This window comes from Canis lupus, chromosome 15 (genome assembly GCF_011100685.1).
Source record: "Canis lupus familiaris isolate Mischka breed German Shepherd chromosome 15, alternate assembly UU_Cfam_GSD_1.0, whole genome shotgun sequence".
NCBI lineage: Eukaryota > Metazoa > Chordata > Mammalia > Carnivora > Canidae > Canis > Canis lupus.
This window is the reverse complement of record NC_049236.1, coordinates 30,800,677-30,827,358: the sequence shown is the minus strand read 5'-3', so window position 1 is coordinate 30,827,358 and position 26,682 is coordinate 30,800,677. Positions and strand designations below refer to the sequence as shown.

General features: G+C 42.6%; 1 protein-coding gene and 1 pseudogene across 1 annotated transcript in view; one reads left to right on the top strand and one right to left on the bottom strand.

The window, feature by feature from the left end:
* Positions 1-607: 607 nt before the first annotated feature.
* LOC119869410 overlaps positions 608-26,682 on the bottom strand; it is a 40,121-nt gene continuing 14,046 nt past the window's right edge. The window contains exons 3-6 of the transcript XR_005370467.1: positions 21,818-21,904; positions 11,123-11,188; positions 5,447-5,507; positions 608-1,093 (exon numbers count right to left, since the gene is read on the bottom strand). The gene's annotated coding sequence lies outside the window, so the exon portion shown is untranslated. The remainder of the gene's footprint in view (positions 1,094-5,446; positions 5,508-11,122; positions 11,189-21,817; positions 21,905-26,682) is intronic.
* On the top strand, positions 2,776-3,162 carry LOC119869411 (annotated as a pseudogene).

Sequence of the window (26,682 nt, the reverse complement as noted above, 5' to 3'; positions counted from 1 at the left end):
GTGTTTATTTAAGAAAATAAGAGTCACCTCACAGGACCTGAGGACAAGAATTTACTCGGTTCTCAGGAGGGACTAGAACCAAGGAGTGAGAAACCATTAAGCTCAAACAACTTCAATAAGTGAAAGTCTCTACAGACCAACTTTCTCTGCTTCTCAGTCTACTTCTTGTGCAAAAATGGCCCCCACAAACGAACTAGGGGTGTTGGAAGGGGAGGGGGCAGGGGTGGAGGTGACTGGGTGACGGGCACTGAGGGGGGCACTTGATGTGATGAGCACTGGGTGTTATTCTATATGTTGGCAAATTGAACACCAATAAAAAATAAATTTATTTTTAAAAAGCCCAAAACAAAAACTATTTATGAAATCAACTGGATACAACTAGCCTGAAAAGTGGGTGAAAATATTTCAAGTTTGCAGAAACTGAAAAATTCACCCATCAAAGGAGTCATGGAAGGTATGATAAACATTCATTCAAAAAAAAAAAATGGCCCCCACAACTCCTGGGTTCACCTCTCCTGGTCTGTATGAAGAAGCTCTTAATGCAGACTCCCCCAGAGTATCTCATTGGTCTAATTTTGCTCAGGTGTGTAAACATCCTCCAGTAAACTTTGGTCTAAAGTGTGGGACCCCAGAGCATAAAGAGAGGACCTCAGTGCCCCCTCTGGGATAGAGGTAAACAGATGCCCAGTGCATCTCCAGTTCCGGTCTGATGGAGGTCTTGGCAGGGAAAAAAGAGTATGCTCATTTTCAGACAACTCGAGGGAAATATAATAAAAGGATTATTTACAAAGGCATGACAGGGTGTACGGAATCCGGTCAAATAGGGTCAAAGTAGGACCCCAGCCAGGCTCCTCACTAGACCCAACCAGAAGAGGAGAAGGAGCTCAGAACCCAAAGGCTGAGAGGCATCATGAAATTCTTGTGTGGGCTGCAAGAGCCCAGGATGACCCTGCAAGAAGGGAGCCTGGCAAATAAATTCCACCCCCTTTCACTCAGCACTTTTCCCCCATTCACTCACCTTTTTAGAGGTCACCCCACTGGCCAAACCAACAGGTAAGGAGAAGGTCCTTGACACTGGTCTCTACAGGCCTTCCTGCCAGGGAGGAGAGGAGGAGAAGGGTGGAGGGTGTGTCCAGAGGGCAGAGGGATGTATCTCCCACTGATACTTTTCACATTATTCAGTGACAGCGAAGAGAACTACCCTACCTCATTTTAATGGCTTTCTCTAGAAAACAAACAGGTACATTTATAGGTCACACTGTCATCGAGGCCACACAGCTGTAATTTCCACTTCCATCAAAATAGGCTACCGAGCATCCAAACCCCCTACTCCTCACCCCCCGCACCTCACCCTAATTACCCATCTAAGACCGAATTCAAATCCCGCCTACTTTCTAAGGCCTTCCATCTAACAATCTCTCTCCTCTCTGATTTTTGTAAAACTTTGCATAGCTTGACACTGACTCATTCCCCAATTTGTGCTATAATTTTTGTTCAGGTTCATGTTCATTCATTTCTGTATCGCCATGGAGACTTGCACGGACCATTGCCCATAGAAGACGCTCGTGAACGTCAGGTGAGTTGTTGAAGGAGGAATGAAGAGCTTGGCAAACCTCATCTTTTCTAAGGTGGTGTCCTTGCTTTCAGGATTGCTTATTGAATCCTTTAAGGTTTGAAACTTGGAAACGCACAGTTTGACAAGTTAGAACATTTGTGAAAGGATTTGTTTACCTCACAATGCTGGCACAGTTCAGCTGTTCCCCTTGGGTTACTCTTGAAGAACTATTATTTACATTTTAACCAGTACTGAGAAAGGGTGGCTATTAGCTAACACAGAAATGAATCACTCCTCTATTTCTTATAGAGAGATAAGAGATAGAATTAAAATTATTAAAACCTGTGGGAACTACGTCTTAAGATGATATTAACTTTAAAAAGTCAAGTCGCACAGGATAAAATCGAAGGTGAATATAAAAATACTCTATTTTACATCTTTTAACCTTATTCCAATAATTCATTTAGGGTCTGGAAAACTGCCCACCTTTCCAAGTGGGACATTAGAATCAGACAATAGCTCACCCTTTCCAGTCTGTCTCAAGATCACCCTCAAGACTTCTTCCTTTTTTTTTTTAAGATTTATTTATTTATTCATGAGATACACACACAGAGAGAGAGAGAGAGAGATTGAGAGAGAGAGGCAAAGACACAGGCAGAGAGAGAAGCAGGCTCCATATGGGGAGCCTGATGCGGGACTCAACCCTGGGACTCCAGGATCATGCCCTGGGCTGAAGGCAGAGGCTCAACGGCGGAGCCCCCCAGACGTCCTGCCTGCAAGACTTCTGTCTTTACATTTAGAGACCCTTCCCTGAATATGTAGTTACGATTTAAGGCCACACTGTTAAAATAGAAGTCCTTAACCTTTCTTATGCAACCTACCATCTTTCCATCCTGTTACTTCTGCTTTGAATTTATTAGTGTTGATTCCCTATACTCTTCTCTGCTCCCACATGCAATCAAACAGCACATCACATTTTTCCTGTCTGCTTGCCAAGTATTGAATTTTCTTGACCCCAGGGCTCTTTCGCCAAGTTGGGAGTACTTACTCAGAAACCAAAAGTAAGTCAAGTGAGAGTTCAATGATGAGGGTAATAATACCTGGAAAGTTCTGTGAGAATGGTTACATAAGATGACACACTCTTTCCTGGCTACTGCTGGGTCATGCACAGGCAGAGGGTGGGTGCAATCCATATATGGCTCCACCCATAACCCACCACCATGGGCAAGGAAGGCATTGCTGCTGGAGGTGAAATGGATGTTAATACTGCTTTTACAAGAGGGGGTGAAGACCGCCTTCATCCGTGACAGCCGCGCACATGGAATTCCCAAAGCTGCCAAAGCTTCTGACAAGGGTCGAGCCCATCTCTGAGTGCTTGCATCCAACTGTGATGAGCCTCTGTATGTCAAGTTGGTGGAGGCCCTTTGTGCTGAACACTAGACCAACCTAATTAAGGCTGATGACAAGAATGGGTAGGCCTCTGTAAAACTGAAAGAGAGGGAAAACCCTATAAAGGGGCCGGCTGCAGTTGTGTGGTGTTTAAGGCCTACCGCAAAGAGTCTCGGGCCACGGGTATCATCGAGGAACACTTCAAATGCAAGGAATGAAGAAATAAAAGACTTGGTTCTTTTTTCCTAAATAATTAAATAAAGCTGATACATGTAAAGCAGCATCCTCTAGGGATACGTGGTAAATACAAAATAAACATTAGCTCTGTAGTTCTACAAATAATGCGGAAGAAATATGGCCTCCCTCCCCAAGAGCCTTCATGAGTGGAGACCAGACATTAAATTGGCATGGCAAGCAGTAAGCACTGGGATCACTTAACACCTCCTCTCTATATTTCTGGGCAGGACTGGCTTGGTTGGTGAATAAGCAAGTTTGGAAAAGAACAACCTTGGACTCAGTGAGCTCATGTTCTTTCGCATCACCAGCGATAACATCTAAAAAACAACAGTAGTCACCTCCTACATATCCCCACAAAGACACTTAGATGTTTCTCCCTGACAGATTTCATCTGCTCTCTCAGGGTTCTAAATTCTTCAACTTCTAGGGTCAAGCTTCTGCTACAGCCCTAAACTCTGCTGAGGCAGCCCTTTGGAGAGGTAAACGGTGCTTTAATAAATGGAGAGACAGTTTAGCTGGGAAACTACCCTTCTGGCCTTGGTAAACAGGCTTCCTGGAAAAATACCAGACAACTACAGGAAAACCTAACCCTTGATCCCCAGCCTGTAAGATATTTTGTTCCTTCTCTTTGAATTCTCCGGTCCCCTGCAAGTATACCACTGACCTCATCTTCCCTCTCCCAACCCCTAAAGCCCCCTGCAATGAATTATAATAATAATAATAAATACCACCAATTACACTGGGATAAGCTCTTGGCACACATTGTCCCATTCAGTCCTTCTATTAAGTCGATGATGTAGGTACTAACATTATTCCTATTTTACGAGTGAGCTACTACTGCAGTTCAGGGAAGTTAACTGTTTGTCAAATCGCTGGCAAATGGTGAGGCCTGAACTCAAAACCATCTCTGAGTCCAAAGCTAGTACTTTTAATCTCTGTGCCTGACACTTCCTGAGACCTTCCTCCACCATCACCTTCATTGTCACCTGGCCAGTTTGGAGGATGTCTTTGGCTATACTCATTTAAGTATTTGCCTCTCTTTTAGTCTACATTCATATTTAATTCAGTTTCCTGCCCTACTGAGCTACATAACAGACATGAAGAATCTTGAGGCGCCCAAGTGGTTCAGTCTGTGAACCATCTGTCTTCGGCTCAGGTCACAATCCCAGGTCCTGGGATCGAGTCCCGCATTAGGCTCCCCGCTGAGTAGGGAGTCTGTCTCTCCCTCTCCCTCTGTGCTCCCTCCCCTTGCTCATGTGCTCGCTCTGTCTCAAATAAATAAATAAATAAAATCTTTTTAAAAAATAGAATTCTGCTCTTAGTTTTACTTAAAACTTAACTTTCTTTACCCAAGTGAAGTGCATGTCCATTTGGATAGTAAATCCCGCCCTTATCTCCTCTTCCACACAAAATTAGTGGACACATTAGTAAAGCAATGGGCATGAGGCATTGATCCCTTGGTTTTGTTAACTACTAACTCCCTGAAAAGCCCGCCTAGATAACCCGTTGGTCAAGGAAAGTCAAGTTCATTACTTACTGCAGTGAGGGAGAGTACCATCCTGAGAAAATTTTAGTGTGTCCCAAAGAGGGGACTTCAAGGATGAATATTTATAAGGTGCAGGCTCTCTGGTTTAAGGTGGGATTTTCAGCATGGGGGCCTGCTTGGGACTGGTCCAAGTTTGTGATGTAATAGTTTAAGATTGATGAACTCAGCAGGGTTTGGGTTTTGAAGTAACTCTCAGTAAGTAAACAACACTTTGATAAGCAATCTGCTTTTCACAATTGAGCAGTCTATTCTCCAGATAAATGAACGCTCAGGTGTTCTTGAACCAGATATTTTGCAACTTCATCTTCTTGGGCAAGAACTTCCCATAATAGAAAGTTATGCTAAGGTAGCCAGTCCTGTTTCATATGGTTGCAAGCAGATCTTGCTCAGTTCTTTATGTCTTCTATCTGTAAATAGAAATGATTATAGCACTTACCTCATTGGGTTATTATGATATTTAATGAATTAATCGAGGTAAAGGACGTAGAAGGGTTCCTGGCACACAGAAGGTGCTGTGTATGTATTTATTATCATCTTTACAACCTAGTACATTTTAATTAGTCTTGCTCTTGCCAGACTGAGAAAGACTTTCAATCTAAATGGATTTTTGAGGATTTTTATCTAATAAAGTCAGATTTACAGCAATGATAGTCATGCAACAGCTCTGCATTACTTTGCTTCTTTAAGTCATTCTGAACAAATTCACAAAATGTACTTACATGCCCAGGCTTTTATCTGCCCTGAATTCCAGATGTGTATTTCCTGTTGAAACTTAGTTTTCTTCCCCGGAAAAAAAAAGAAGAAGAAGAAAAAACTTAGTTTCCTGACTCATCTTTCCCATCTAACAGAACTGAAGTCAAAATATGGTTGACCCTTGAACAGTGCAGGTTTGAACTATACTGTCTACCCATATGCAGATTTTTAAAAACAAATACTGTACAGAACTGTAAATGTATTTTCCTAATGATTATCTTGCCTCTAGCTTGCTTTATTGTAAATACAGCATATATTACATATAACCTACAAGATATGTTTTCATTGAATGTTTATATTGGTAAGGATTCTTTGTTTTTTTTAAGATTTTATTTATTCATGAGAGACACACAAAGAGAGGCAGAGACAGGCAGAGGGAGATGCAGGCTCCCTGCAGGCAGCCAGATGAGAGACTTACAACCAGGACCCTGGGATCACGACCTGAGCCAAAGGCAGATGGTCACTTGAGCCATCCAGATGTCCCAATATTGGTAAGGATTCTGATCAACAGCCAGCTATTAGTAGTTACATTTGGGGCGGTCAAAAGTTATATGTGGGTTTTCCACTGTGCAGAAGCACCAGGGCCCCTGACCCCCACGTTGTTCAAGAGTCTGTTGTAATCTAGGATTTCTTCTCCATCCTCCCACCCAGGTTACTGTCCAAGGTCTCATTCAGCACAAATTTGTTGTATAGGTTTGTGTTCCAGGTGCTGTAACCAATACACGGAATAAAATGGTGAGCAAAACGGAATGGAACCTTCCCTCACAGAGCACATGGGCTCTGGCATGACGTAAAGTTGCATTGTACAAGTGCTACTGGGGGAGGGATGACGTAAACATAGGTGGATCCTGAGATCTGAGGCTGCCTGCATCCATTCACCTTAAGTGGGGACTAAGAACTAAGGCCACCTATGTCAATGTGGCTTCACTATTTGCTCCAGGAATTTGTTCCACCTCTTGTCCGGGGAGCCAAGGCTTTCTACTAGTGAAGACTTCTGTTGTCTGCTTTAGGAACTTTCTAAAACCCAATGTATCTGAACTTTAGCTGCTTGAACAATTTCTCATAACAGAGATCACTTAACTGGCAAACTGCCCATTCATCAAACACCTGTTTACTTAGCAAGATTTGCTTCAAGACTCATCTCATCCTAAATTCACCAATCCTAAATTATTGTATAAAGAACTTTGCGTGATCTCAGTCAGATCCCCTTAAAACAAAGTTGAGTCTAGACCTCAAAACCCTATAAATATCAGCTCCTGATTTCTGAGATATTTTTATAAGTTTACTTGATCAGCAGCTCATGCTGTGGTCTTTGGAGACACTACAATCAATAACCATTGAAAACAGAGAGGTGCCATGAAATTAAAACACAGGAACAAGAGTGGGTAACAAGGGGCCTGCTTTAGAATGAGTGTGGAAGGAGAACTCAGGGAAGGCTGCGGAGGAAATGATATTGAAACTAACAACTTAATATTGAGGAGGAAGAGTGCTCTAGGCAAAGGCCTAGAGTTCGGAGAGGACTGTATTTTTCTAGAATGGAAGGAAGGCTATTGTGGCTGGCGCGAAGGATAGGAGGAAACAAACCCTTGGGTTGCGGGGCAGGCAGTCAGACCATAAGGACCTGGTACAATATGGTGAGGATTTGGACTCTAATCCCTGAAAGTAAAGGGAAACCACTGAAGGCTTAAGGCAGAAAATTCATATGCTTAACAGGATCACTCTGGCTGTGGAGTGGATAGAGGATTGTAGAGGAGCAAACGTTGATGGGAGAGAATGTTAAGAGATGCTGTAAGACTTCAGAAAAAGAGACTAAAGTGGAGTTGGCACCAGTATTGTAACCCGAATTTATCTTGTTTACATTGCCCCCCCCCCATTTAGGCTTCCACCATAGCTTCTTAACTTAGTCCACGCTAACCCAGACCTACACCTAAATGGCTCTCTGATCACAGTATCCTGTTTTATAAAATGGGGTAATTGATAACGCATATGCTGCTTACTTCATTCAATAAATAGTCTTGAATACCTGTTATATGCCCAGCATGTGCTAAGTCCCAGAAATTTCCTCCTGAGCTAGACAAACAGATACTCTGCCCCCCAAAACCGTAGGATCAAGTAAAATAATGCATCTCAAAGCTCTGTGGAAACTGTAAAGTTTCAGGTATGGTATATATTTTTAGCTTTCTATATATTGTGATGTTTTGACATCTTAGAAACAGAAAAAAAAAAAAACCACTTTTCTGGCTGGGGACAGCCTGTCCCTTCTGAGGTCAGCCAAATCTTAGAGAGGAGCATGCCTTTGGTACACAAACTAACCAATCTAGAGCCACACCTCCTCTAGCTGGTCCTACACCCTCGGAGACAACACTGTTTTGCCTTAATTACCCCACAGCCAGATGTGAGGCAACTAGAGACCATCCAGATGGTTCAGAGCCTGTGGAAGTTATTTAAACATTTTAGCCGATCCTAGACTATTCACTTTGCCCTGCCTTTCCCTTCACATGGAAACCCAAAAGCGCTCTAGCCTCAGCTTCCTCTTTGCTCTGTCTTCTGCCACTGACCAAAACCCGGCACTTCCTCTGTGACCCTGTGAGGCAAGAGGTGACCTTACTATACTCTAGACCTATGAGTACAGACCTTACTATACTCTAGACCTATGAGTACAATAAATTTTGTTTTCTGGTGCCTTTCCTGTGTTTCCTTTTGTGGCTATACCTGACTGACAATCAAAGACCACAGAAGACCACATTAGCCCTTTGGATCTCATGTGACAGAAATGCAAATCAAATGGCAGGAAGAAAAAGGTAATTTGTTAGCGTATGTACCTGAAAAGTCTAGGAGGAGCCTGGTTTTAGGCAGATTTAGGAAATCAAGCTATGATATCAGGAATGTATATCTTTCTCCACCTCCTAGGCTGCTTCCGCATGGTAAACAAAATGGCTTCTAGCAGTGCAAGAATGATCTTGCAGGAAGAGTCTATCTTTTGTAGAACTCCAAGAGGAAAGTTCAGGGTAGAATTATTATTTTTTTTTAAAAGATTTTATTTATTTATTCATGAGAGACACAGAAAGGCAGAGACACAGGCAGAGGGAGAAGCAGGCTCCAAGCAGGGAGCCTGATGCGGGACTCGATCCCAGGATCAAGACCTGAGCCAAAGGCAGAGGCTCAACCACTGAGTCACTCTGGTGCCCCCAGGGTAGAATTCTGATTGACCTAGCTTATCCTTGCAACCTGAGGCCAGTGCCAGCCTTGATGTAATATTCTGGCCAAGCCTGGATCATGTGCCCACTCGTGGAGGAAGGAATTGGAGGGATCAGTCCTCCTGAACCATGTACACTGAATAGTGTTTCTATTGGTTGATATGGGGGAGAGTTGGATCCCCAGTGGAAGGTTTGCTGGGCAGAGAACCACAACAACATGTGACTGCAGCAAAGACGTTGCAAACAAATATCAGGCTCTATAATTAGGACACAAATATCTGATATCTCTGTGATTGCTTTTATAGCTCTCAACATAAATACAAGATAGGAAGGAAGAAGAAATATGAAGAGAATAAGAAAAATGGCATAAAAGCTAGAGGATGACATAGTGTGGGTCAAGCAGATGATTTTCAGGATGAGAGATGTGAAGATGTGTTTAGTCTGGGGGAGATAGAATTAAAAACACCAGAGAGAAAGGAAAAATCAATGGAAAAAGTTAAGGAAGCATGAATAAAGAACATAGGAAGAGGCTTTTAGTCTTGGAGAGCAACATCTCATCTTTCGACATAAGAAGGAAAGAGGTTTTGATGGGTGTGGATGTACCATACTTAAAAATTATCAAGTTTTGAACCTTGAAAAAGGTTTATTTTCATTTTGAAACATTTCTTGTATTAGGATTTGTCTTAATATTATTTCACAATTTAATTTCCAAGTTTTTCTCTTAGTGTTATGTGAAATGATGGTGCTTCTTATAATTAATAATCCCTTTGAACTGAGGAAACTTGGCCAGTCATTATGCCAAGTAATCTGACGGTTTTCATGCTTGAGCCCCTCCATGCTCTCAGTTTTCTGAGCAAATGGAATAGGGGACGGGATGAGGTAGTTTGCTACTAGGAATGGGTCTGGAACTTGGGGTTCAGTCATAGGTTCCTGGCTGTGGATTGGCTCTTGGCTCACCAGTGACTAGCAGGGTGCTGAGTCAAGTTGCTTTCTCTCTCCCTCAGCTTCAGGTTTCTTGTCTATAAAAGAGTAGTACCTAACTTCCATCTAACCCCTATGTTTGAGGTGAGGATTAAGTGAAGTGAATGTAGGGGGAAAAAAGAAAAATAACTTAGCATGTGGCCTGGGCCATAGAATGTGTGAATAAAGCTCAGTCATTGCTATTGTTCGTATTATTTTTGGCTCAGTGGATTGTGAATGTTTGGAGTAGCTGCCATGGCAGTGCTGAGAACCCATGTGAGAGGTGAGACCAGAGATCTACAGTGCCACAGGTGCCCGTTGGCAGACGTTCCTCCAGCAGAATTCAGCTGAGCAGGTATAGACGTGGCGAGGTATAGGTATCGGCAGGCTGTACCACCTCATGTTCAGTGGGGTGGGAGCAGCAAAACGCAGTCATGCTGCCGCTGCTGGACCTTTGCTCTTACTCTTCTCTTGCCAGGAACACCTCCCACCCCCCAGCTGCGTGGCTCACCTTCTCGCTTTGCTCAGACTCTTCCTCAAATTCTTTGTACAGGAACACCTCCCTGGCCACCCCACCTAGAGTAGCACTCTCCACCCTACCCTGATTGATATTTTCATCAGCACCCGGAGGGGAGAGAAAAAAAAAATCTCACTTCTAGATGGGTAACAAAAGACAGATTAGTAAGAGAAAAACAAACAGAAGTTCATTAACACGTCTATCTCACATCCAGGAGAAACTCTGGGAAGAGTAACTCAAAGAGGTGGTTTGGAATTTGAGCTTAACCGCCATCTTTGACTAAAACAAAGGAAGAAAGATGGGGGGTGGGCGGTGAGGCAAGTTAAGGGAAAGTGATCAGAAAAGGTATGGTAAACAAGGGAGGTTTTGTTATGCAGATTATGTTGGTTTCCTTGGCCTGGATGGGAGTCTCTTGTGACTTCGGAATCTTGTGATATCATCCTTCTCTTCCTGGATCAGAGAGGGAGACACCTTCTCGAATGGAGATGTATTTTATAAACGCAAATCACCCTTACAGGAAGGTAGCTTCTACTCTGTGTTCCAAGCTTCTTCTGTATCTGCTGTGTCTCAAATGGATCAGCTCAAAGGAACCCTTTTGCCAAAGAGGCATATTTGGGGGCATATTCTGGTCACCTAAAGTCCTATTTTGGGGTCGCACGCTCTGGTATCCCACAACACTTGACGTTATAGGACATTTTTCCTTGCTTAGGTATTTATCGCCTGCATTCCTGGAAAGGAAGGAGGCAGTTACTTAGCTGTGCTCATTGATCTATCTCCAATGTCCGGTACGGAATGGCCACATGAATAATCGTCGAACCAACAAATGAATAAATGAATGAACGAAGGGAGTGACTTGAGTGATTATCAGAAGTTGACTTTGAGATGGGAAGAAATGAAGCCAGGAGGCAGGTGACATATACACACTCATTCATTCAAAATTATTGCCTGAGCACCTGCCCTGTGCTTACCCTGTGCTGGAGACGGAGCGATGAAGAAAACAGACAGAATTTGCCTTCTCCAGGGTTTCTCTTCTGCTGTGGGAGAGAGAGAGAGCAAGCAAGATCAATAATTAATTATGCATTGTGTTAGAAAGGAAAAGTAGAGCAGGGCAGGAATCTAGAATGCAGGAGAAAGAGCCACAGGTTACAATTTTAAACTGAGTTGTCGGGGGAGATTTGACTGATGCAGTCCTGTGTCAGCGCAGGCTGGAGGGTGATCACGGAGTTCACCCTGAACTATGTGGGTGAAGCTGCCTTTAGATGGGTAGTAGAACTATTGCAAGGGGCCTGAGACAGAAGGACACCCAAAGCGTCCAAGGAATAGGAAGCCAGGAGGCCCAGGCGTGTGGCTACTATGGGGCAAGACGGGGAGGGGGCCTGCAAAGGAGGTGGGGACACTGTTCAGGGCACTGGCAGCTAGGAAGGGATGTGATTGGGATGTGATTCTGAGCCAGGGAAAACCACGCAGAGTTTTAGGTAGTAGAGTAAGATGGTCAGGATTTTGATTGATTGATTGCTTTTTTTTTTTTTTAAGATTTTATTTATTTATTTATTTGGAAACAAGCTGAGAGATAATTATCTCCATTTTGTAACTAAGAAAACTGAAGTGTGGAGGGCAAGGTTATTTATTCCAAATCACAGAGCCAGGGCCCGTGCTGGGATTGGAACCCAAGACAGCCCACGTTCATGTTCTTAGTCCACCCAAGCCCCATCTCCTCCAAAGTATGCACGCAGCACCGAGCGTCTCATCTGCCAGAAGAGGAACGTTCTCTGTCTTGGTGGGACCTGAGGGTCAACAAGAACCACATGCTACAGTTTCTCTTTGTCGGTGTGTCCTTCCAGCCTAAAGAGAGCCATTTCCCTTGCCCTGCCCTCTGCCCGCTGTGTCATATAAAGGAAGAAGAAGGATGGCTCCAAAGCACCAAGTCGGCCCCAGCCCCAGCCTCCAGAGGAAACTCTGTCCTTGAAATATCAGTTCCTGCTGCCCCCACACACTTTGTGAAAGAAACGGCTTGGCTCCCAGCCCCTGAGCTTTCGTGTCACCTTGTGATCCCAGGTCCAGGCACTCACGGCCCGAGAGCCGCCCATGCGCTGGCTAGGCTGCGATATGCTACTGCAGCCCCCTAAAATTCTGTTAACGCACAGGAACTCGAATATTCTAAGAGTTCTGTGTGCTGGTAATGTGAACCAGAGCAAATGCATAAGCAGAGGATGCTGCTGGGGAGAGAAAGGGAGCAAACAGCTGAGCAGAGCTGATATGGCAGGACGGTGCTGGTCCAGGCTGGTGTTGCCTCCAAGCCTGAGCTGACTGCTCTCCAGGGTGATGCAATGTACTCTTACAAAAGTGTCCTCGTCTTTCCAGAAGTACCTTAAAAGCCAATCAAGCCAAGAGAAAGCAAGTTCCCAGGTCACTCTCGATGGGTTCAAGAGATACCGCCTTCTGCTCCACATGGCGCAGGTGAGTCTCCATCTGCACCTGCCTGTGCCGGCCTTGTGGCTGTCTGCTCCGGGCGTGCTGGCAAGCCAGACCCCGGGCTGGAGGCTCCCTAAGGCCAATTCCCCTGACTTACATCAGTGCGATTCTAGAAGATGAAAGGTGAGGTTCTCCCCATGAAAAGCATTTCCCCCAAATCCTCTTTTTTTTCTCCAAGATATCTTCTTCTTATTTTTACTAGGACCACTAACCCAGCCTGGGACTAAGGATCTCAGCAGGTTAAATCTTAGCAGGTTAAAACCATCACCTAATATCCAATCGAATCCAATCAACACTAAGTGAACGTCTATTACATGCTGGCAATTGGGACCAACTATGTCTAAGGCGAGTAAGATCTCGGGCAGCATTAGTCTATCCAAAAAAAAAAAAAAAAAAAAAAATCACCAGACTTGTCATCTTATTTTGAGTCCAGTCGCACAGTTCTGTTGTATACAGAGTTTTGCTTTGAGGAACATAGAAAGGTAATAGTTTCTTCCTTGTGAGCTTAAGAACTCGGAGTTGGCCATTTGCAGGGCTAGCAATCTCTTGGAACGCGTTGCAGGAAAGGCTGATTAAAGCTAAAGCATGTCTCCTTGTCTCATGGACTGAATACTTCCATTAAGTTTGAATGTCCTCCTTGTTCTTTTAAAAGATGGCATTAGGCCAAGTCATTAACTTTCTGATAGCCTGTCCTTTCCCCCAGCTATCTGCTCCAGATCTGTACTTGGTGACTCAAGTTGCATGGATACTTTGATGGAAGTTGGGAATGAACAAACATGTAGGGTACTAAATCTGAAAGTACATGGCCTGAACTGTTTTCTATCCAAGACAAATGGCAAAGGAAAACGGAATAGAATGATGATTTTTGGACTTTTTTTTTTTTTTTTAATACAGCTGCGTAACCTTCTGTGTTTTTTTCTAGATTTATTTTTTTAATTAGCACACGATCAAAATTTGCCTTTTCTATATGTGCGATTTCATAGATTTTAACACGTGTACGAGTTCATGCAGCCGCCACCAAGAGCAGGATGCGCAACAGTTCCATCACCCCCAAAAAACTCCCTCATGCTATCCCTTTGCCATTACTGTCTCCCCCAAACCCTGAGCCCTAAAAGATCACTAATTATTTATCTGTTGCCCATCATGGATGATTGAGTCCCTTAGAGAATTTCACGTAAATGGAACTATTTAGTAGGTAACCTTTTGAGACCGGCTCCTTCCACTCAGCTTAATGCCTTTGAGATTCATCCAAGTTGTTGCATGATTCAATAGTAGGTTGCATTATATTGTGGAGGAGTCTTACATTATTTAGATGTACTACACTTTATCTGGTTATCTGTTGAGGCACGTTTGGGTTGTGTCCAGTTTGGGGTGATGATGGCTAGAGCCACTACACAAACAATTATGTACAAAGGGGTTTGTTTTTGGTTTTGTTTTTGGAAACGTATATATTTCTCTATGGTAAACACCTGGGAGAGGGATTGCTGGATATGGTGGGTGTAAATATGTTTACGTTTATTAGAAACTTCCAAACATTTTTCTGGAGTGCTTGTATCATTTTGTATTCCCACCGGCAAAGTGTGAGAATTTCAGTTGCTCTACGCTCTTGCCACCACTTGGTATTTTATTTGTATGTTAGCCACTCTAATAGATGTCTAATTGTGGTTTTAATTTGCATTTCTTTAATGGCTAGTTATGTTAAACATCTTTTCATGAGCTTATTTGCCTTGCATATATCCTCTCTGGTAAAGTATCTATTCAAGTCTTTTGTCCATTTTCAAGTTGGATTGTTTTCTTAGTATTGATATATGAGGGTTCTTTATATATTTTGGATGAAAGTCCTTTGTTAGAAACATGATGTGCAAATCTTTTCTCCAAATCTGTAGCTTGTCTTCTCATGCTCTTAATGTCCTTTGCAGAGCAAAAGCTTTTCAACTTGATAAAGTCCAATTTATAGATTTCTTTCTCTACATATCATGTTTTTGGTGTCCTTTGTGTGTGTGTGTGTATTTTACTTTTCAGACTGTTAATATGGTAGATCGGTGGATCTCACTGACTGATATTCAACCTTGAATCAGTCTTGCATTTGCAGGATAAATTCCACTTGGCATGGTATATTAATTGTTTTTACTTATTGTTGAATTTGATTTTGTTGAGGGTTTTTGGATCTTTTTTCATGAGGAATATTGGTCTCCGGTATTCTATTCTTGAACTGTCTTTCTTTTTTAATCAGAGTAATGCTGACTTCATACAATCAATTAGGCAGTATTATTTCCTCTTCTCTTTTCTGAAAGAGATTTTGTGTGATTGGTGCTATTTCTTCTTTAAATGTTTGGTAGAATTCACCAGTGAAACTATCTGCACCTGGAAATTTCCTTTTTGGAAGGTTTTTAGCTAGGAGTTAAGTTCTTAAATAGTTAGAGGACTATTCAGAATACCTAGTTCTTCTTGTCTGAGTGTTGGGGGGTGGGGTGGGATTGGTGGTTGTTGTTCTATGAATTAATCCATTTTTATAAGATGCTGAATTTATATATGATGACTTGCTCATATTATTTATTCCCTTATTATCCTTTTAATGTCTGCTGAGTCTGGTGTTATACCTTTTCATACTTGATAATGGTAATTTGTATCATTTTTCAGTCTTGCTAGAGGTGGGTATGTGTGTCTTTGTATGTGTGCATAAAATATATAAAAATCTAAATATATCTAGATCTAAATCTATATGTATTTACATATATATTCTTTGTAAAGAAAAAGTTTTGTTTTCATTGGCTTTTTTATTGTTTCTCTGTTTTCAATTTTATTGATATGTACTCTTATCTTTATGTTCTTCCTTCTGATTGTTTTGGGTTTATTTTGCTTTGCTTTTCTCTAGTTTCATGAATGAGGTGTTTAGATGATTGATCTGAAATCTTTCTGTTTTTCTAATATAAATTTTTACTACTATAAATTTCCCTGTAAGCACTCCTTTTGCCGAATCTCATAAATTTCAATTCATATGCTTAACTTTTCAAAATGTACTTAGAATCAATATTTTACTACTTGATGTGGAATATAAAACATTTTCCACCATATAGATCTTTTTTTCCTTCATGCTTTAGGTTGTAGCTGTCTTATATATTACATTTATATACACTAAAACTCCATCAGACAGTATTATAATTTTTGCTTTCAACCATCAAACATATTTTGAAATATTCATTAAGAGTATATGTTTTCTAAGATATTTGCCATCTGTGTTGCTCTTCTTTCATGATTGATGTTATAAGTTTCCTTCAAGTATCATTCCATTCTGTCTGAAGAACTTCCTATAGTAGTTATTTTAGAACAAGCCTGCCCTCAGGGAATTCTCTTATTTTTTTCTTCATCTGAAAATGTCTTTTTTCTCACTTAATTACTGCAGAATATTTTCACTAGTTATGGAATTCTGGGTTAATAGTTCTTTTCTTTCAGCACTTTAAAAATGTTTCACTTTTTAGCCCATGATTTCTGGTGAGAAATCTATAGGCATTCAAATTATGATTTCCCTATAAGTAACGTATATGATGATCATATACGACCATCATTTCAATGATCTCTTTCAGTATTTTAAATTTTGCCTTTAAGATTTTATGATTTTTAAAAAGCTTTAGATTTTTGATTCTATTGTGCCTGGAAGTGGATTTCTTGGAGGTTCCCTCTTTGCAGGTATGCTGAAGCTCTTGAATCTGTAAGCTTACATCTCTTGCTAAACTTAGGAAGTTTTCTGCTATTATTTCTTCTAATATTTTTCTGCACAGCTCTGTTTCCTTTTGAGATTGATGAAACACGTGTGAAGCTTTGGAGTTTTCTTCTATAGGCCCCTGAATGTCTTCATTTTTTTCAATGGAAAAAAGTTTTGTTTTGTTTTTTTAAAATCTTACTGTTGTTGTTGTTGTTCACACTGGATACTTTCTATTGATCTATCTTCAAGTTCACATTTTCTTTGTTAACTTCTTTTGCTGTTGGGCCTATCCAGTAAGTTTTTATTTTTAAGTTGTTATATTTTTCAGTGCTGACATTTTCAAATGGTTCTTCTTTATATATTCTATTTCTTGGCTGAGGCATTCTATCATTCCATTTATATAAGAATTTACTTCCTTACTTGGTAGAGCATTTTTGCAAGAGCTCCACTAGTGAGTCTGATAATTCCAACATCTATGTCATCTTGGAGTTGGCATCTCTTAACTATCTCTTCCCAAATGAGTCATGATTTTCTTGGTTCTTTGTGTGCTGAGTACTTTCGGACTGTATTCTAGAAATTTCGAATACTATTTTACGAGATTCTGGATAAATCTTACAAAGAATATTGATATTTTTGTTCTAGCAGACAATTGGCACAATTGGGCTTAAGTGGCAAGTTCCAACCAGCCATGTGTGTTTTATGATTCCAATGTGAGTCTAGTTTATAAAACCTTTGCAATAGTATTCAGATCTGTCCCATGTACATGCTGTCCAGTATCCAGTCCAGGATCTGGACACTAGTAACTCCTGTTGCTTGGTTTTCAATGTTCCTGTGGTCTAAAGTCAGAGTCATATGTGTGCAATCAGGTGTAAGTTCAGGAGTTTGTTAATAACTTTAAGGAGTTGCAATCCTGAACTTTTTCTCTTTGTCATTTCCTTGGTACTGTCTGGATTCCTGGGGCTCCTCTCTTTGGTCTTTGGTCAGAAAGCTGGGATTTTGGTAACTGCTCTGTTGTTCACTTCCTGCAACTGATGCACATCTAAGGCCAAATGATGAGAAAACACGGAGACAGACAACGCCACTGTAGTTTGCCTTATCCCCTTGGGGTCACAGCTCCTCCAACTGGAGAGGAATGTGCTCCCTTCTCAGTTTTGGTTCCTGCAGGCTCCTGTTACAGCCACTACTGCAGGATCTCTTGGAGGCACCAGTGAACAACAACAACAAAAATCATAATAATGGTTTCCTCCAGTATCTCTGAGCACTAGGAATTCCCTTTCTGACTCTTTAAGCAGAATGAGAAAGCTTCTCCTGGAGCTCTCTCTGCCTCTGCCTTGGTACCCACTCTGGGTTTTCAGCAGCCCTGAGTTCATTCCAAAGGATATCAGAGGGGTAAAAGTGATAAACTCACCATCTCAGTTGTCTCTTCCAACCGACTTACTACCATGTACCTTCAGAGTCCTCAGATGACCCGTGTATTCTGGCCAGACTTTATAGGAGGGACAGGGTGGAATGAATGTCTTTACTGCATTGTACCTAGAACTGAAGCTCTTTAATATTTATTTTATTTCTTTTTTACTTTTTAATTTTATTTATTCATGAGAGACATACACAGAGAGAGAGGCAGAGACACAGGCAGAGGGAGAAGCAGGCTCCGTGCAGGGAGCCCAACATGGGACTCCATCCTGGGTCCTCAGGATCACATCCTGGGCCGAAGGCAGGCACTAAACCGCTGAGCCACCCGGGCTGCCTGCTCTTCAATATTTGTAAAAGCTCCTTCAAGAGGCAAGAGAATAAGGCAAAGCTCCTTATTCCTAATTTCCTGTCTAACTGAATGTTTAGACCTATCAACGCTAAGAAGAGGAAAAATGTAAGTGTGGGTGGATGAGGTGGGACTATCATGTAGTCATGTGAAACATTTCAAAGCCAAAAAAAGAAAAGAAAGTCTTTTAAGCTTTACTTTTTACAGGCATATATTTTACCCAGTACCATCTGTGGGGAAGGAAATAAGAAGTGAAAGGCAAGAATTAAAATAAGTTTTGGAATCAGTAAAGGACTAAAGAAAGTTTTACTGGGCAAGTTCGTATGGATTCAGGAAAGAAGGAAATACACTATACTTACTGAGGTTTTTTTGTACCATCTCCAAGCCAGGGCTTGCCAGGAATTTCCCTGTTTCCATTTACCCTGCTCAGAAGCCCACCACAAAGAGCAAGACTTGGGTTTGCCTGAGCCTACGCTTGAGACAGAAATAAAACCCTCCACCTCCTAACAGGGGACTGAACTGTGAGACTGCTGAAAGCTTTTCTTACTGCTTTTCTTCTTCTTCTTCTTCTTCTTCTTCTTCTTCTTCTTCTTCTTCTGCTTCTGCTTCTGCTTCTGCTTCTTTTCTTCTGTTCTTTTCTGTGCTTATGGGTCCATAATATCATTACCTTTTCCCACACAAATAGTTAGTTTTGGCTTTCATGTCCATGTCCATGAAGTTAGGTCACAATAAAGATCAACCTCTACACAATGTGCCACTGTGTTAGCTGGTTTCAGTCTGAACACAGTAATTCATGTGTGTGTGTGTGTGTGTGTGTGTGCACACGCGCGCGCGCGCGCACGCTTTGGGAACTTTTCAAACAGAGTTTAACCAAGGATATAAGATCCTGAATTGAAAGTTTCCTGACAAGGGAATCATAGGTTTTCCTCCAAACCCTTTCCTGCAAGTGGCTCTATAATAGACTCCCGTCCTGTAACTCGTTTGGTCAGAAACACCATTTCTTCCACTCTTCAAGGAATCAGGTTGAGGAAAGGATTGTTGGGCATGATTTATAAGACAAAAATGGACGATTCATCTCAAATGAGAAGCTAAATTTACTCTGAAAACCTGCTCTGTTTGTCCGGAGATGACTCTCATGGAAAACACCCTGGAATCTCTGCTAACATGAGGGTTGTTATTACCCAAAGCGCTCTCCCCCTTCTCAGGAGACTGGCTGGAAACAAAATTAGGAGTTTGAGGAAGTGAGTTGCTATCAACTCACCAAGAGAACAGCCTAACCCAGAGCAACCAGACTGCAGACTTTTCTAGGACTGGGGATCACATGTTCTTTCCTTTTACTAATGCTGAGCATAGATCTTTCTGCAAGGTGGGTAATCCATATAATTATTTAATTAAGTTGTATCTTGACCAGATCTGAGAGACTGGATTCATTCATCAACATTTAATGAGTTGCCTGCTATGGGCATGGCTTCATTCTAGATCTATACACTGGGGAAAAAGAAAGAACAAAAGACTTTACCTGCTTTAAAGAGACTGTTTCAGTGGGAGAGTTAGAAGGCAACAACGATCTTAGTCAGCTTGGGCTGCCATAACAAAATACCTTAGACAAAGTGGATGAAACAATAGTTTCTTACAGTTTTGGAGGCTAAGAAGTCCAGGATCAAGGTGCCATCTGATTCAGTTTCTAGCAAGGGCTCCCTTTCTGGCTTGCACATGGCCACTTCCTCACTGTGTCCTTATATGGCAGAGAGTGAACTGACTTTCCAGTGTCTCTTCTTATAAGGACACTACTCTTATTAGATGAGGGCTTTACCCCATTACCTTCTTTAACCTTCCTTTCTTTATATATAGCTCACTGAGGGGTTAGGGCTTCAACATACAAATTTTGGGGGGGTGGGATACACAATTCAATCCACAGCAACAAACAAACAAATCCAAATCATTGTAATGATTATGGCAGACATATGCCATACAGGCATATATGAATTTAGGCAGGCAGATAATGATAATGGCAGTAAATAGTGAGTGGTATAAAGAGAGTCAAAAGTGGAAGAGACTAGTGACTTTGAGGTGGAATGGTGATAATAGGCTTCTCTAAAGAGGTGACTTAAAAAAAAAGATTTTATTTATTTATTCATGAGCGATACAGAGAGACAGAGGCAGAGACATAGGAGGGAGAAGCAGGGTCCCCGCAAGGAGCCTGATGTGGGACTTGATCCCAGACTCCGGGATCATGCCCTGAGCCAAAGGCAGATGCTCAACTGCTGAGCCACCCAGGTGTCCCTAAAGAGGTGACTTTAAGCAGAGGCTTCAGTGAAGTATGCTGTTCAAAGCAGCAATGGTCCAGACTGAGAGACCCAGTGAGACAGAGGCTCTGGGGCAGAAGGATGCTTGGTTGCAGCAGGATAGATGTTTAAGGACCAAAGGGGGGAAAAAGGGATCCAGATAGAGTAGATCAGGGATGAGTAACAGACACTTTGTGTGAAATAGCCTATAGGCTTCTAGCTAGGTGCCCAGTAAGAACCACCTTTATCCATCCAGTCCCCAAAGTGCCTGGAGGGAAGGGGAGGAAATATAAATGTATTTATAATACCAGGTTTTTCTAATAAGAGGTCAAGTCTCAAGAGATTTGGTTAATCTCCAGAGCCCTGAAATAATTCAATCAACAATTTGCAATAATTAGGAAGCCCTTACTATGTGCCAAGCACTGTGCAATTACTCACGATCATGTCTTGGCATAGAAACTGGAAAAATGTCCTTGGACTTATTTTCCTGGGAGGTAATTATTACAGTGGTAAGTGGTGTTAAATCAACTAGTCCTGTTCCAGGCTTAGAATATCCTAGGACAGAATGGTCTATTCCTTTTTTCTCTATTGCCGGGTCTTTCTCTTAGAGTGCCCCAGGCTTTAATTGTTGGTTCTCTTCTTTATTAATGCTTTCTTTTTGGTTACTTCATCCAGTCTTATAAATACAATCTCTATGCCTATAAATCTGAAATTTATATTTGCATCGATGCATTTATCCTGGACTTTAAATTCATATATACTTTACTGCCTACTTGACCTCTCCATTAGGATGTTTAATAGACACCTCAAATCGGGAGCCTGGGTGGCTCAGGGCATGATCCCAGGGTCCTGGGATCAAGTCCCACATCCAGCTCCCCACAGGGAGCCTGCTTCTCCCTCTGCCTATGTCTCTGCCTCTCTATGTCACTATGAAGAAATAAAGAAAATATTTTTAAAAATAGACACCTTAAATCTAATGTGCCCAACACTGAACTGCTAATCGTCCTCCCCAGTCCTGCTCTACCCACAGTCTGCCTCATCTGAGCTGATGAAAGCTTCCCCCTTGTTGGGGCCCCGAGCCTCAGAATTGTGCTTGACTCCTGTCTTCTACATTCTCATATCAAAGTCCTTCAACATATCCTGTTGGCTCAATCCAAAATATACCCACATCCTGACAATTATTTACACATCTACCACCAGCAGCCTGATCCAAGCCACCATCATTTTTCACCTGGATCATTGCAGTAGCCTCCTGACTGATCTCCCTGCTACTACCCTTCATCCTCGGTGGTCTGTTCTCAAAATGGCAGCCGGATTCTTTGAAAATGTAAGTTAGCTCATCCCGTTCCCTGCTCAAATTCACTGAAAGTAAAAATCAAAATCTTACAAATATCCAATTATCTTCCCTTCCTTAATTCCCTGACCTCCTTTCCCCTTTGCTCACCTTGTCCTAATCACACAGACTTCTTGCTTTCGTGGCGGAGGACGGATAATTTTCCTTCTACCCTTGTAGGTTCTTGGCTGAGACCCCCTGTAATAAGAGAGAGATTGACAGGAGAAGAACAAACAGAAGTTTAATAATGTATATACTTCCTGTGTGTTCAAGGACTGGTCAAGAAAACTAAGTAACTCCTTAAAAAGGCCCAAGCTACCATGTCAAGTAGGATCTCTAGCTATAGACAAAAGTGTGGGCCTGGGAGAACCAGGTTTTCAGGCAAAGCCCAGTAAACAAGCATATGGTTGTTATGCAGATTTAAGTCCACACCTTCTCCACTGGTAAGAGCCTCTAAAGATTTAGTCATCCTCCTCTTCCTGGTACAGAGGAGGAGACAACCTTACAAATGGGGATTTCCCTTATACCGGGAAATGTCTCTCTTACAAAGAGCGGACATCTACTCAGTTTTCAGCAATTTATTGCTGGCAGCTTCTCTGGCAGGTTTCGGTTCCACCACGAGAGGGCTTCTGTCTGTTTTGGTCACTTGTATCCAATCTCAGGCCCCTAGACTAGTGTCTGGTATGTCATAGGCACGCTAACAAATCTTGGCTTTGTGAATTGTTTGTACATAGATATGTCCCCCTCCCCACAAGACTGCAATTTATATGTCTTAATCTTGCATTGCAGGCCTTTCATAACTGTTTAGCTTGAGTTGTGCAGCAGTTCATGAAATTTTCTAATATAGTTTCTAGTTCACGGAAACTTGCAACAAGCTCATCATTTATAAAGCACGCTTCATTTTTTTCTTCTTATTGAAATATAGTGCACAGATAGAAAAGTATATCTACCATAAGGGCACAGCTTATTGTAATTTCATAAAATGAAGTCTCCCACTGGACCAATCCCCGGGGGGGGGGGGGGGGAGGACACGACAATAGCAGCCTGTAGATAATCCCTCATGCTTCCTTTCCTTCCCTTTCTGAATTCTAACATCATAGGTTAGTTTGGGCACATTTTATTTTAAAGACTCCATATTGGGATTTCAATGGTTTCAGTAATGCTTGGATAAAACTAATGTGTTGGGTTTTTTGTTTTTGTTTTGTTTTGTTTAGAGAGAGAAAGAGCATGTACAGGGCGGGGGGGTGGTGGAGGGAGAGGGTAAAGGAAGGGAAGATAGAGAATCTTAAGCAGGCTCCACACCCAGCATAAGAGCCTGATCTCATGATCTTATAAAGATCATGACCTGAGCGAAAATCAAGAGTCAGATGCTTAACCAACGGAGCCACCCAAGGCTCCCCTAGGCTAAAACTAATCTTATGGAATTAAGCTGATTTTTCCCCTCACCGACAAAGAAAACATGAAAATGGAACTTGTTTTTAAAAAGTACACTCATGGGGTGGCAAAGCCTGGGTGGTGCAGTCAGTTCAGCAGCCAACTCTTGGTTTCGCTCAGGTCATAATTTTAGGGTCCCTGGGATAGAGCCTCATGTCGGCTGCACACTCAGCATGGAGTCTGCTTGAGACTGTTTCTCCCTTTCCCTCTGCTCTTCATCCCCGCACTCTGCTGTCCCTCTCTCAAATAAATAAATAAATCTTTAAAACATAAAAAAAAGCACACCCATAGGAATGTGTCAGAGGCTCACATTTCAAAATAAGCTTTCTGGGAAAAATCAATTAAACATAGATGTTAGATGCATCTGCCTTTACCTCGCATACATTTAGGAAGGTCTATGAAATACGTTATTTGCCAGAAATCTATGTTGAACACTAAGATATTTCTTTTTTTGCCTTACTGGCTTGTAATACCACTGTTGTTATAACTATAAGGATTTTCTCACAGAAAGTAAGGAGCTCGCTGAAGAATCACTCCGTTTAAACTTCAGGGTGAAGAACTTGCACTTGCGTGGGTGAGCTGTTATTCTTTCTCCCTCACAACCCGGCTCTATTCTCAGCACTTCTCTTCCCTGCAGAAGCAGATGACTCAGACTTCCTACTGCTTCCCGCCTTTCCCTCAAACCAGCCCTCTGGCCTCCTGGGGAATTCCCCATGACCAATTAATGAGAAGACCTTGTCTGGTTTAAGGATGTATCTGTAGGTGGTAGGCTCTACCAGTGGGAGGGAAATGTCCAGTGGACGGAACTTCAGGCACTACCTCCGGTTGGCCATTTGATGTGAAAAAAAGAGACAACTGAGTTTTCCTGAAATATACTGATTCATGGGCCATAACTAATGTGTTGGTCAACTTACCAAGGACTTGGTAGCTTTTAAACACGATTGGAAGATTGTTGCCAACATCACCTAAAGAGAAATTATATCATGGACTTCTAAGAAGGCCAACCGTTCTTGAAGCTATTTGAGCCCCACATAAACATTCCCCCAGAGGACATCCACTGTGTAGAAGAGATAAAATACGGAGGTGGTCAACATGACCAAGCATTGGTTGTCAGTGAGCTTCCTTTCTTGGCCACCTGTATGCTCACACAAATGGCCCATGTACGAAGCAACCATGGAAACAGAGATAGAGGTAATAAATGCAAAGAAAAACACAGACTCCTTCTTACCACAGTTATTCTGACTTCTACTGGTGCTGAGTGACCAACTTTGTAAAACAGCAGCCAACACTGAGCCCTTGCTTGGCACCATTTCCCAGGGACACCAGCCATCCAGGTTGTTTGGGACAGCTCCATTATAGAAGGGGCAACAGTTGGTCTTCATGGGAATATCGCCGCATATTCTGGAGAGTGATTTCCCTTTACTGCCCGTGATGCTTCTGCCAACACCACGTGATGGGTGATAAACTGCCTTATCACATCCATGGTATCGTGGGGACCAAGGGCAGACTGCCCCAACATGGACTATTTTGTCTTGAAGACTATTTTGAGTTAAAGAGCCATTAAAGCCCAGCAGATTAAGGAAAAGCTCTTTATGTCCCCCACAACTGCCTAAAAAGAATTGAGATAGAGGAGCTATTACCATGAATAATTACATTATACTACGAGCTAGTTATGGTGGAAAAGGAGGAACCTAGTAAGAGTGGCCCATAGAACATTTGTTAGCTAAACATTTACTCTTTTTCACCTTCCCGTGAATTGCATTTCTTGTTTTTGAAGTCTCAGATCGCCACCCACTCCTCCTTAGTGGGAGAGAGTGAGATATGAGAACCACATATATATCTCATTTTGCCTGTCTTGGGAATTTCCATGTTTGTGTGGATTTCTGTACATATGAAACTGAATTCGATTTTCTCCACTTATCTGTTTTGTGCCAATTTAATTCTCAGTCCAGCTAGAAGGACCTTAAAGAGAACGGGACATTCTTGCTTTCTAATGGTATCACACACGTTGTTGGCTCTGACCTAGGAACTCATTCGCAGTAAAATAGCTATGACTTTAGGCTCACGTGACAGAATTCATTGTTTTTACATCACTTGGAAGCAGCTGGCTTGATGGAATAATGGAATGGCCTACCAAAGTCTCAGTTATGATGCCGGTTGAGAGACACTATCTTCTGAGGTCGTGTATTGTCCTTTAAGTGACCAGGTCAGTGGTTAACATAGGGTGTGGAATACCTTGTTCCAGAAACCCAAGAGTGAAGGTAGAAGCGGCTTCTCTCAGACTTAATAATCTGCTTCAAGAATTTCTTCCTGTCCCTGAAATGTTGTATCTAGGGAGTTCTCAAACTCCCTAGAAGGACCTCAGTCCTTCTGCCAACCAGAGAGGCTTATTGCCACCATACAACACCAGGAATGCCCCCTGGACATTTCAGGCTGTTCATGCCACTAACTGAGGACAGTGCATTGGGTGTGCATCTGGGGCAGCACGATCGAATCTGCTTATCAAGGAGAAATCGGATTGTTGCTGCAGAATGGGGACAACGTTGTCTGTGATGCATGGGATTGATTGCACTCTCATGTCCAATAGCAACGGGCAATGGGGAGCAGCAGCAACTCGATAGACATAAAGGCACAAGCTCACCCCATCAGGTAAGAGCATGTCCACTGCTGGGGTGTTAGCTGAGAGGGAGGGAATTATGGGGTGAGAGGTGGAAGGAGGAAGTCAGGATGATCAGTGTAGACCTATTTTACTGGAAGTGTTTCTCTTACTCCCTTTCCTTGCTGCTTAACCTGGGGGAGTGGGTGCTGTGGACAGCGTAGGTTCCAGGAAGAATGACTAAACTTCATCCCCTTGAGGCAGTGGTGAATGAGATGTTGGGGTTTTCCTATGTTGGGGAGCTGAGTTCCTTCAGCTACAGAAAGGACTAGAGTGGAAGCCGAGTGACGACAGGGTGGCCTGGCCTGGTTATTCTCAGCTCTCACCTCTGCCTTTTCTTGCCATGTTCTGTGGCTGGGGAGGTTGACGGCTACTAAACTTGCCATTTCACCTGCTTCTCCCTGTCTTCTGGCAAGGAGGCCCTGGCAAGAGGCCAGCGTGCAGGAGCGGGGCAAGGTCAGGGATTTTTTCCCCTCCTTCCTCCTGGTTCTTCCTGGCCTCCCCGCAGTTCAGCACAGGCCCCAAATCCCGGCTGCCTCTCAGCCTCCCAGCACCAGGCTTGTCTGGTTCAGCTCTGCCTCCTAGCAGGCTGGGGACAGCATTCCCTCACCTGTCCCCGCAGGTCTGCAGGGCTGAGGGCTAATCCTTGGGTGTCTCCCTAGATCTCGTGGCTTCCATTAACCCTGATTGGGCCTCTGTAAATAATCCCTGCATGAAATGCTTTTCCCTTAAAGCCTTTTGAGGGTGCCAGCTGTTCCCTGCTAAGACTTGGATGGACATGGCAGGGAACAGTGTTGAGAAAGGAGAGGGCTGTCCGTTGTTGTGAGGTGGGGGGACCCGGAGGGTATCAGGTGATGGGATGGAGTACAATGCATTTCACAGGCTG